We start from the raw sequence: 11,871 nt of genomic DNA, 5'->3' as shown, positions 1-11,871 counted from the left end.
GGGTTCAATATGACAATGGTGTAAAACATTTAGTGCATTATTACGCACAAAGTGGTTAATAAATGACATATTTTTTTTTCAGCCTCCCCTAGTGAGCTTTCTCTGTATAATTCGACCTTCTGTACATAGGAAATTCCAGAAAAAAAGTCAATTAATTATAGTCAGTGACACCACCCTAGAAATAGATTGTTTCTAAAATAACTAGCAAACACTTGATATCAATCATTTGTGATGATACACAAATGAACAAATGAGGATTAGAATAACGAACTCATTTTTACTCCCTTGCATCTAACACAAGTCATGAACCTTTACAAATATACTTTGTCCCATCAAGACATAAGAATTTAATATATGTCATATACACCATTAGCTGCACTACAAAAACACATGATTGACTTTCAATTATTAGAATCAACATATAGAGAAAGCACAGAACATAATTATGGAGTGAACTGTAAGTGCTATAACTTGGCAATAAAAATCACATGAAAGGAGTTCAGAAGTGGCAGAGAGTCAGCGTTGAAAGAAATAATTAGTAGATTGCTCATCTTATAAAGAGAGTTACCTAGACACAGCTTGGTTGCTTGACAAAACAAGAGCTAAAGAAATAATGAAATGATAAGGTGACAAAACTAACAAATTGCAGAAATATAAAAAAGTGATTTAATTATTTGGAGAAGGGAAGGATATTCAGAAATAGAATAGTCAATTTTATCTATCATGTTAGGAGGTAAATATGGATAACTAAAATTAATAATAAAAATAGACATATCAACATATATAGACAGATGTAGTTAATAAACATAAGAAATGGATTTTTTTGTATAACAATATACTATATAATTGTTTAAGTATGTAAATATTTACTTTGTACATACACATATACATGCAGATGTGCACACATATAACATGTATATAAATATGTGTACTTATTGGTAGGTGTGTATGTACCTACATATATATCTACATACACATATACAATGAGTGGCCAGATTATTATGACCATTGACATTTGTGGGCAAATTAGCTATAATTTCACGCTGAAGTTGCTAGAGGGCCAGACCATTATAAATAGAGAAGCAGGTTGTTTACCATGACAGTAGAAGTGATTTTTTTTCCTGAAGATATGGGTAAACAACATGATTTAACAGCCTTTGATTGTGGGATATATTTGAACGTGAGTGGCCAGATTATTATGACCACCTGACGTTTGTAGGCAAATTAGCCGTACACTGCATCGTATGGGATATGGAAACCGAAGGCCTGTTCGAACACCTTTGCTGTCTGCAGTTACCAAGATAAAACGTCTCCAATTCACACAGGAATACAAGGATTAGACAGTTGAGCATTGGAAAAAGGTCATGTGGTCTGATGAATCACGTTTCCAGTTGCATCATGCAGATGGCAGAGTGAGAATTTGGCGGAAACAGCATGAAAGCATGCAACCCACATGCATGAGTACAACTCTTCAAGCTGGTGGGGGAAGTGTTATGGTTTGGGGCATGTTTTCCTGGCATGATTTAGGCTCTTTAATTTGTGTGGAACAACGTCTGAATAGCACAACATACCTAAGTATCATTGCTGATCAAGTTCATCCTATCATGTTGATGGCGTATCCCAATGGAGATGGCTTCTTCCAAAACAATGCTCCATGCCATGGTGCTCATATTGTGCAGGAGTTGTTTCAAGAACATGAGGGAGACTTTACCTTGCTTAGGTGGCCCCCACAATCACCAGATCTCAATCCAATTGAGCATTTGGGGGGCGAAGTTAAAAGAGCCATCAGGCAGCTGGTTCCACAACCATCAAATCTCACAGAGCTGGACAGTGCTATTCATCAGGCATGGTGTCAGATTCCTCACATCACCTTTCAACATCTTGTGGAGTCAATGCCAAGAAGAATCATCGCAGTATTGAAGGCAAAAGGTGGCCCAACAAAGTACTGATGGGGTGTTCATAATAATCTGGCCACTCACGTTCAAATATATCCCACAATCAAAGGCTGTTAAATCGCGTTGTTTACCCATATCTTCAGAAAAAAGTCACTTCTACTGTCATAGTAAACAACCTGCTTCCCTATTTATAATGGTCTGGCCCTCTAGCAACTTCAGCGAGAAATTATAGCTAATTTGCCTACAAATGTCAGGTGGTCATAATAACCTGGCCACTCTGTATATGTAAGGTTAGAAAAAGAAAGGAAGAAGAAAGTCTTGAAAATGGATAAAACAAGACTCAAATTTTCATCCAACTCTGCTTAGGAGATAGAGAACCTGATGCCAAAATATAATAATTTTTAATAATACTGAGATGGAATATTTACAATTATCTTAGTCTCAGAAATGCTTGTTAATTTTTCTAATTAACTTGTATTCAAACTCTCTATCTGAAAACAAACTTATGATTATAAACTAATTTCCATGTAGGTCAGAAAACAGAGAGAAAATATGTGACTTATATAAAAAAAAAAAAAATAGCCCAGCCAGTGTGGCTCAGTGGTTGAGAGTCCAATGAACAAGGTAAGCAGGGAGGATAACAAAGGAGCAGAATAATTACCAGTTCATGTTAAATAGCAAGCATTCATAATGAGACAAGACTGTTAGCATTAGTGTTGGATCCAATAGCCAAAATAACCAGATACAATTTGATTTGCTAATTACATTAAAATAAAAATGTTAATTGCTTCTCTAAATCTGTAAGGAAGACTTACAGTCTTCTAAATAAAACTCCTAGTGTGTCTGGATCTGGAAGCAAGTGCATTAAAGTTTTATAAAATAGTTGAGCACATAGTGGAGAAATGATGATTGAGCCTAGGTTTTGTCACAAGTGATCTGAATTGTGGTTTTGTTACCAGAGGAGGACCTGTCTGGAAATGGATTCTCCCACAGTTGCAGGAAAGGAATTTCAGGGACACAAGTAGGAGGATTTTAAGCAATGGTAGCAAGATTTATCAGAGTACCCTTGAAAAAGCTGCCACACTCAATGAGCCCTTTCCAAAGACTCAACGGATAGATCATGTTCACGGGTCTATCACCCCAATGCCTCACCCACAGCTAGGTGTTCAGCTCTGCTTGCTTCAGAAGAAGTCTAGCTCCCAGGGCCACAGGCCCACACTTGGATTCACCAGGCCAAGGAGGGTGAACAGGGCCCAGAGCTACATCACCCCAGCACCTGAGGCCGGCCTTGGGCCAGTTACTTAACGTCCTGTCTCTGTTCCTCATTCCCAGTCTGCACATCCACCGCCCAGGTTCAATGGTGTCTGGGCCATGATTAGCACTGGCCCATATGTCTGCTAAAGAGAATGGGGCCTTTGTTAAGCTTCCCTATATTTCCTTAGGCTTGGGAGAGAGTAGGCTTTCTTTCTAACTATCCCATCTCTTTCCTGGCTTTTCCCAGGTTTGGGTCCTTATCCTATCCCATCTTTCCCCCAGATTTTCTAGGTTTGTCTCCTCCTTTCTTATGGTAACCATTTTGGCGTCTACTGTGCATGCACTCAGTCAAGGGACTTCCTCTTGCACCATCTCTCCCTGACCCCCTACGTGGGGTGGGCTTCCGTGGGTGACTGTGAGCATCTTTCCTGAATACTCTGTGAAACTGTTTTTTCCCTAGTTAATCAGGCTGGTCCCATTTGCTCCCTTTCTTTTTGCTAAGATCTCACTTACTAACTACCTTAACAGTTTAAAACTGTGATTTAAACTGCTTTAGTTTAAATCAAATCCACCCTAGATCCTGCTGCCCATGCCTGCACCCTTACATAAGGGTTCTTGTAAAATAGGTAGAAATACCCAGCATTAGCTGTCGTAACTAGGGAACAGAGTGCTATAAATCAACCCCCATGACGAGAAGCAGAGTATTTCCCCAGTGACTATGAAAATGGATGTGTTGGTTGCAAGTACAATAAAATAACAGTATGAATATTTTATATATCTAAATGATGCCTTCAACCTAAAGCCTCCGAAAACATGTGACCCAGCTTCCTCTCCCAAACCACAGCTTGATTTTCAGGATGAGAGCCTGAACATTGTCCACTGTACTTGTTCTTTTTCCTTTAAAAAAAACAAAACATTATTTCAACAAATTTGTATTGAAAAAATTACTTTAAAATGTTACTCAGGAATACCCAGCTGAATAAATGTGCTTAAGGAGAAGAAGAGACACATGTGTTGACAATTACTGCAAAGATAGGATCCTGTCTTTAGAACAGTGGTTCTCAACCTTCTGGCCCTTTAAATACAGTTCCTCATGTTGTGACCCAACCACAAAATTATTTTCGTTGCTACTTCCTAACTGTAATGTTGCTACTGTTATGAATCGTAATGTAAATATCTGCTATGCAGGATGGTCTTAGGCGACCCCTGTGAAAGGGTCATTTGACCGCCAAAGGGGTCGCGACCCACAGGTTGGGAACCGCTGCTTTAGAATCAAGGAAGCACAGAACAGCACCTTGCCTGACCTGCGGTAGCCCAGGAAGCTTCCTAGAGAAGCTGATAATTGCATTGAGTCTTTAAGATACATAAAAGTTAGACAGCTGAGAAATCAGGGAAGTGTGTTCTTGGCAGAGGGATGATGAACAAATGTACAAATTTAAGACACAGACTAATGCATGGAAGCAATAATTTATTATTAGGGTCACTAGAGTATTATGTAACTTACAGGAAATAAGGTGGTAAAGGTCACAAAACAGTCTCATAGATTATACTGAGGCATTATCTCAGACAAATGGAATCCAAACTTTTAAAAATATTTTAATAACTTTATAGAGTTACAATTAACAAACTGTACATTTTGAATTATCTAATTTCACAAGTTCTGACATATTGTATGCTCATTAAATAGTAATCACAACGAAGCTGATGAACATAGCCAATACCTACAACATTTCTTTATGTCCTTTAGTTAAATCTCTTCCCCACCTGTCTCCCCTCCCATCTTCATGCAACCACTGATCTGCTTTCTTTGACTGTTAACTAAATTTCAATTTTCTGGAGTTTTATAGAAATGGAAGTATACAGTATGTAGTACTCTTTCCCTGGCAACTTTTATTTAACGCAATTATTTTGAAATTCATCTGTGTTGTTGTGAGTATCAACACGGATCAGCCACCTCTTGCATGCCTCCTTCTGGGGATACAGCCCACAACCCACTGTATCTGGGGATACAGATGCCCTGACTGGGAATCAAACTGGTGACATCTTAGCACAGAGATCGACATTCAACTACTGAACCACACCGGCCAGGTAAGCTCATTCCTTTTTATTGCTGAAAAGTATTTCATTAAATGGATATACCAGATTAATTTATCCATTTACCTGATGATAGAAATTTGAGTGGTTTTCAGTTTCTGGCTATTAAAAATAAAGCTGGTATAAACACTCATGCAGGGGTGTTTGTATGGACATACACGTTCTCTTTTCTTGAGTGCATACCTAGGGCATAAATGGTGGGATCATGTGAATTGTGTGTTTACCTGCTTATAGAAAACTGCCATACTGTTACCAAATCTTGTATAAACTGTGTCCAGCACAGCCAGGGGTGAACCTGAGGAGGGGCAGTGAAGGATTAAAGAAGACAGACAAGAGAGGCCAGGTGGGACACTGTTCTTGGATGGAGAGACAGTGCCACAGCCTGCAAGCTGAGTCTTTATTTGATAGATCCCACAAAGCGAGGGTGTGGTCAAGATGTTTACAATGTTCTCGCAAGTTTCAAATCTACTTAATGACATGCACCTGAACTCTATCAAGCTTTGTTTTGGCAGCACTTGCTGCACCTCCCACAGCCTACATCACTCAACCACCTGGGACCACAGGTTCCTTACGGTCAAGCTTACAACCATAGCCTTTGGCTACAATTAAGCTGGAAGGGCTTTGCCCTCCAAGCTGGGACCTGCACGTGGCTTTGCCATGAGAGGACCATGTCCTCTCATTAGTCCGATGGCTTGAACCTGTCCAAATGCTGTAGCCACTCTCCACAGTTTGTACCATTTTTTTATTCCCTTTAGCAACATGAGAAATCCAGTTCCTCAACATGCTTACTGTGGGAGCTAAAAATTGTTAATTCTTGTCCTCCCACTCTCTAAATTCTTCTGGCTGGGCTGATAATCAAATTAACAGAGACAGATTAACAGGAGAAAACAAAATTTTAATAAATTCTTATGGGGAATTCACATAATCAGGAGACTTCTAAAGACAGTGAGGCTGCTGCAAGTAGAAACGGAGTCCTTTCATTGAGATGCAAGGAAAGCATTCGGGGAGACCCATGTTTGGGAGGATGTGAATTCATGGTAAGATTCATTGTAGAAGCAAAATCTAAAGACTGCCCCTGAGTTCTCAGTATCTCATCTCCAACCATCCTGCCATTGAAAAAGTCTAATTTGTCTTCATCAAGCCCAGTACAAAGGCCAATTTCCAAAAGTTCTGTACTATTATCTCAGTCCAGTCCAGTTTTTGTCACCACCCAGCTAGCTTAGTCTCTGTTCCTAGCTGCTCTTCAGGTGGCTGGGCACAGGCCCACACTTGGAGTCTGCAGGGCTGCTGGCCACATGGCTACTAGACCCACATGACTACTATTACTATGAAGGGAAAATGCATGAGCAAGCATGGTGAGTGCGTTTACCGGGGAGAGAGAGAGAGAGAGAGAGAGAGAGAGAGAGAGAGAGAGAGAGAGAGAGAGAGGTTCTTTGTTAAGCTGAAATTGCATTATCTTGAGTTTGGGAAGGACTAGGTGCTTCTTCAAACTAACCAGTCAACTTCTCAAGCTTAAGTGAGCTTCTATTTCTAATCTATTCCCTAGATCTTCCAGAGTTCCTTGTCCCTTATCCAGTCAGATTCTTTCCCCAGGCTAGGCAGATAGGCCTTGATGTTGCTATTTTAATTTCTACTGCATGCCTATAGAAGCATCTCCACCCTGTGCCATCTTGGCTTCTAATGGGCCTGTGCCCAGCAGAGGAATTCCTCTGTATTTTTCTTTCCTTTTTCTTTCTTGCTTTTTTTAAATTTTCTTAATCCTCACCCAAGGATATTTTTCCATTGATTTTTAGAGAGAGGGAAGAGAGAAGGAAAGACAGAATTATCAATGTGAAAGAAACATGTCGATTTGTTGCCTCCTGCACTAGCCCCAACCAGGGACTGGGCCGGGAAGGAGCCTACAACCAAGGTATGTGCCCTTTACCTCTATCCATTGAGCCAAACCAGCGAGGGCCCCCTGTATTTTTCTATCCCTCCAGATAGTAATCTGCAGGGAATGACTGGTAGTTTCCTGGAGAGTGCATGAAGCTTTAACTTTCTAGTGAAACAAGTGTCCTATTTAGCTCCCTGGCTTATTAGGATAGATGTCAGATTCCCTTTGCTCCCTTCCTTTATTAATATCTAGCTACCTACACTGATAAGGCAACAGTAGGTATAAAAGTCATTTTTAAACAAAGGAGAAAGGGGGAGTAGGGTATTAGATTTCAGATGTGAGAATGAACGGTTTACAGGTGATTGAGGAAGAGCTGAACATCCATGGCAGGAAACTCTTTGCTAGGCAACTCAAAAACAATGGGACACGGGGTTATCTAGCTAAGGCACTGGCCTGAAGTCCTTTTATTTATCATACTTAATTCAAATCAGGCTGAGGGGAACAGACATCCTAAAGTCTCCTTCTCTATGCTGGCTTCTCTGAATCTCTAGGGCAGGAAAGGGGCGATGGTCCAAGATTCGTTCTGAATCTTTTGTTTCTTCATAAACTGCTTAAAATCAACATTCCAAAAAAGGCATTTCATGGTGGCAAAATATTGGTTACCAAAGTTCATTGCCAACACTTGGTAAGGTCAGTCATTTTAATTTTAGCTATATTAATAGGTGTAAAGTGGTATCTTATTTTTTAAGTATATTTTAACAAAACATTTTCAATGCAAACATTTATCTATAAATGATATTCAGGTATTATTGTATCAATATATTGAAAACGCTGCAAAGTATTCACACAAACAAAACATGTTTTCAAAGGATGCAATAAATCACAAATAAAAATTCTAATATTTTATTCCTACATATTAATAAATTACTAAGTGTATTCTGGGAGGGAGCATGATGCATTCACTTTGGCAACCGCTGTTCAAAGCACTGAAGTAAGTGAAGGCTATTTAGCAGAGAATAGACTTGTTCACTCTGGCAGCAAAATAGAGGTTAGAGGCAAGAAAGCCAAGGTCAGAGAGGGGCAAGAGTAATTATGAGGAGGAGGATAAGAGTAATACTAGTGAAATAAAGAGTGAATAATTTTGAGGGGGAAAATTAGCTGGACTCGTGAATTATAGTCTTCACATGACAACTCCTATGTTAATAACTTGGTGTTAAGTGATTAAGTGCGTTAATTCAGGAGGAAGGCCAAGTTGAGCAAGAAGCCTCCTTCTTCCAGACACTTGTTCTCTACCTGAATAATCATGCAGAAATGTTAGCAACAAAATTCTTTCACTATATTGTGGATATTAAACAATTCATTCTACCAAAATAGGCCCCATTTAAGGGCTTCCATTTAGTTATTTAACACACTGAGGAGAAACTAAATGGCTATAAGGCAGAGTGACCCAATGTCTTGTTGATTCAGTGATTCATCCTTATAAAGTCTCTCAAAGTCACTAAACTGATATATACATCCCAAAATATAACTCTCTCTCTGTGTCCCAAAATATAGAGTTTAAACATGGAGACTTAACAGAGACTGTTTGAGGACATTGGGACATTTAAAAAATCTCTTCCTCTTTTAATTAAATCCCAGTGCTGAGGACTGTAAGTGCTACCACCACCACAATATAAGGGTCAGATTCCCTATCATTATAATAATCTTCTAAAATTATTCTATTGCCTAGGGCATTTGAAAAAGCCCATACACCTAATCATGAAAGCACTTTTGATCTAATAATCTTTTATAAGGCTTTTTCTTTTCAGAAGATCAAAGCCTTTTATAATGTTTGTTTCAATCTGACAACATTTCTGCGACAGAAAATGCATGCAGGCAGGTCAATTTCATTGGATGAGAAAGGTGGTAAAATGTAGACTCTTATTGTTGAAGCCGGAAAGTATCTCAGTGATTAGTTTTGGTCTGAAACAGATTTTTTCTTTCCTTTTTTTTGGTAAAGCTTCTTTAAGAATATAAAGGAGGTTATATTTGTAATGATACAAAATAGTAATAATTTGTCATCTTACAAATTATGGAGAAAAAACAGAAATGGGATAGAACTAAAGGAGATAATAAATGCATTGCTGATCAACATCTTAATTCTAACTTGACACTTTAAATTACACCTCAGAAGTCATGACTAGAGCTTCAGTTGGGCCAGCCACCTGCTGGTCCCATAGATAATAGTTACTCCTATTTACAGATGACAGAAATTTAATTGTCAGAGGTTGTACTGGTTATAACAACTCACTATTCCACAAATAGGAAGTTATTAGTGATGGAAAAATACATTAGGCCTTCTTCATTTTGCAGTCAATCATGAGATAATTGTCAGAGTCCATATTTGTTATGCACAAGTTAGTTATGTTTTCCATATTATTTAAAAAAAAAAATTTTAACTTGGTAATGAAATCCTTAAACTGAATTGTAATATACAAACATTTATGCATTTCTGTGAACCTCTATGTATCTGTCTATAACTTTAAAAGCCCTACTTTAGTCAATAACACAAATGAACTTAAATTTTATTTAGATTATATATTACAAATATTTTTGTACAAAATCACAGAATATGATTTTATGATTTTAAATATATTGATTTTTTTAAATTCACTATTTCATGAATAGGAGATATATTAATTTATTTTTAAAATATATTTTATTGATTTTCCACAGAGAGGAAGGGAGAGAGATAGAGAGTTAGAAACATCAATGACAGAGAAACATCGATCAGCTGCCTCCTGCACATCCCCTACTGGGGACGTGCCCGAAACCCAAGTACATGCCCTTGACCGGAATCGAACCTGGGACCTTTCAGTCCACAGGCCGACGCTCTATCCACTGAGCCAAACCGGCTTTGGCAGGAGATATATTCATATAGATTATTTCTGGTGTTTTTCTCACAGAAAATAACCTATATTTTAAATCCCAGGTACAAAAAAAATTGAGTAAAAAGAGAAAAGGGGGAGGTGGAATCCTCAGGGTCTGAATCATCACATTTGAGATTGATGAACTCTCTACAAACACTTTTGTGTAATGCATTGCCTAATCTAGCTCTCCAAGGCTTAGAAGAAAGGGTTGGCATTGGAAAAGGAAAGTGGGTCTGATTCAAAAATCTGGGTCTAAGTGCATTTTTCGAGACAATAAATTTTCAGAACTATTTCTGAGGCTGACCAAGTTTTTGGATCAGAAAAACCTTTAGGATTTTTGTCATATTTCAGTATATATTGACATATTGGGGGGCAGACTCTACAGAAAGTAAATAAGATTGATTTTTAAATGACCCTTTTCTGTGCCAAGAGCTACTAAGTATACACTTACCTATTTTTAATGGTGGGCATATATTGTCAGTAGTATTGTAAAGGAAGCCATTTTGGGGGAGAAATTAGAGAAAAAAATAACAATGAAAAAAATCACTGTCAACTTTCTCTCACCCATCATTCTTTGTAACACGCTCATCACTTGTTTTCTGCTTCAAATGTTTTAAATATTTTTGGGATATTGGTTGTAAGCTGTTTATAAAGAAACAAAAGACTCAGAAAAAAAAATCATTGACCCTCCCCCCTTTCCTGCCCAAGGATTCAGACAGAGACCCTGCTTCAGGAAGGAGATCCTAGGATGCTGCCTTAGCCTTTTATTTACTTACTTACTTACTTATTTTTTCTTTGTTGCATTGGCCTAATTTAAATGAAGTATGGTAAACAAGAGGGTTGAAGGCAGGTACCTGTTAGCTAGATGCCCCCTGTCTCCCATTGTTTCTGCCTCACCTAGCAAGGATTTTCCTGCCCTGTGTTCAGCTCTTCCTCAGCCACCTGTAAATTGCCCATTCTCACTTCTAATACCCCACTACCCGCTTTTCTCCTTTGTCTAAAACGTCTAATATACCCAAGATTGCCTCATTGTCTTTGGAAGTTCCATGGATTTATCATGTTTATGTGAATTCCCAATGCAAAGGTATTAAACTTTGATTTTCTCCTGTTAATCGGTCTCTGTTAATTTGGTTATTAGCCCAGCCAGAAGAATTTAGAAATGAAGAGGAGAAGCATTAATATTTTTTAGCCCCCACAAAATATACACATCCAACCTTTTATAAGATATCATGGAAGAAAATAAGTCATCCTTCCGAGTGAGAATCGGACGAAAGAAGGAAAAATAAAGATAAGAGAATGAGGAGAATCTCTCTTAACAATTTTAGACTCTCTCTTAACAATTATAAAAATAGGAAGTTCTATCGCTTCTCGGCCTTTTGGCTAAGATCAAGTGTAGTATCTGTTCTTATCAGTTTAATAAAAATAGGAAGTTCTAACACATGTATTTGAAAATGAGACAGTCCCACACCCAGAGGGCTCTAAATAATGATGCATCATTAATAAAAACACTGCTACCACAACTTTTTAAAAAGTTACTTCTCTTTTTCATATCCATGTGGGTATCTTATTTTGTACATGTGATAAATGCTTCACTAATTAAAGTTTATCTTTGTCTTTATATATCTTCCTGTGGTTGGCAGCTAGACAGACGGGGGCAGAATCAGGACGTTGGGCCAAGCATAGGAGGTCACCAGGGCAGATAGTCCCAGATGCCCAGCAATGGGCAAAACTGGAAAAACAAGGACCTTGCTCCCAGGGTGACCTTTTCTCCCCTAACATACCCCTGGTCATGTGGCTTAAACTCCATGACCTTTCATATTATTGGTCATTGCATTTAGACCCTCCC

At 38.4% G+C, this 11,871-nt stretch overlaps 1 pseudogene; it reads left to right on the top strand.

The window, feature by feature from the left end:
- Positions 1 to 11,385: 11,385 nt before the first annotated feature.
- LOC118669575 lies at positions 11,386 to 11,593 on the top strand (annotated as a pseudogene).
- Positions 11,594 to 11,871: the final 278 nt, after the last annotated feature.

The sequence above is a fragment of the Myotis myotis genome, unplaced genomic scaffold (assembly GCF_014108235.1).
Source record: "Myotis myotis isolate mMyoMyo1 unplaced genomic scaffold, mMyoMyo1.p scaffold_m19_p_14, whole genome shotgun sequence".
NCBI lineage: Eukaryota > Metazoa > Chordata > Mammalia > Chiroptera > Vespertilionidae > Myotis > Myotis myotis.
This window is presented reverse-complemented; position numbering and strand designations above follow the sequence as displayed.